The sequence below is a fragment of the Pundamilia nyererei genome, unplaced genomic scaffold, assembly GCF_000239375.1.
Source record: "Pundamilia nyererei isolate P.nyererei 1_Seehausen unplaced genomic scaffold, PunNye1.0 scaffold00319, whole genome shotgun sequence".
In the NCBI taxonomy this organism is placed as follows: Eukaryota; Metazoa; Chordata; class Actinopteri; order Cichliformes; family Cichlidae; genus Pundamilia; species Pundamilia nyererei.
In genome coordinates this window covers 388,387-389,482 of record NW_005187720.1, presented here as the reverse complement: position 1 = coordinate 389,482, position 1,096 = coordinate 388,387, and positions in this window count along the sequence as shown.

Below are 1,096 nucleotides of genomic sequence, written 5' to 3'. Positions count from 1 at the left end.
CACACACAAATATGTATATATACATATTCAGTAACGCGCATGCACTCTTATATTTGTACATATTTATTCTTAGAATTCTCAGATTCCCATTCTTATACTTCGCTTGCTCTTATGTTTCTTGTATTTTGCACACCTCTTTTGCTTGTGAAGCTTGCACACAAGAATTTCACTTACATGTGCTGTATCAGTGTACCTGCACATGTAATCTGGCAATAAAAGTGATTTGAAATGAAATTGAACTAAAATACAAATATTTGACTTTATTGTATCAATAAGAGGGCGGATTACCTCCCTCCATCCCACCCTGTCAGGTAAGTCTCCAGCTGGCTGTAGGATAATGAGCCTCACCTGCTCCCAGGTAAACGCCTCTGTGACTGTGTGGTGATTGGTCTGAACGGCAGCGTTACCTGTTTAACCCAGAACTCCAACGTTGATTACAGTCTGTTTTCTCTGACCTTCTCCATCAGCTGTCTCACCTGCAGACACCTGAGGTCTGCACTATGAAGCAGGATTGAGTCTTATCTGATGTCACCCCAGGAACAAACACCATTCCCCAAAAACTGCTCATGTCCTTTGGCTGCCCAGCAACAGCACGAAATGCTGTCATCCCTGTGTGCACGCAGAGCTGCACGGCTCCGCTGCCTCAGGAACGCAGCGGCCCTCACCTCCAGCTACCACCTGCTCCACCTGCTCCACCTGCTGCTATCAGCAGGAGACACCAGAGCACTGAAACTCAGGCTGAGGCCTGGCTTCCGTCTCACAGCCTCCACAACACTAAATCCTACCCAGCAGATGCTGTTGTGTGGAATATGTTTTTGTAGTTTGACTATTGCTTTACTTTATTTGTATATATTGACCTTTTTATATACCCTTCACTGTTTTGCTCTTCCTTTCCTTTTCATACTTAGTTTTGTTCAGTAGTGCATGGGCGGAGCCTGATGTCATTGTTACAATCAAAGCACACTTCGGGGTTCCACTCATGTCTTCATCTAAGATGGCGCCACACACACACACACACACACACACACACACACACACACACACACACACACACACACACACACACACACACACACACCATAATAACTGATGGGAT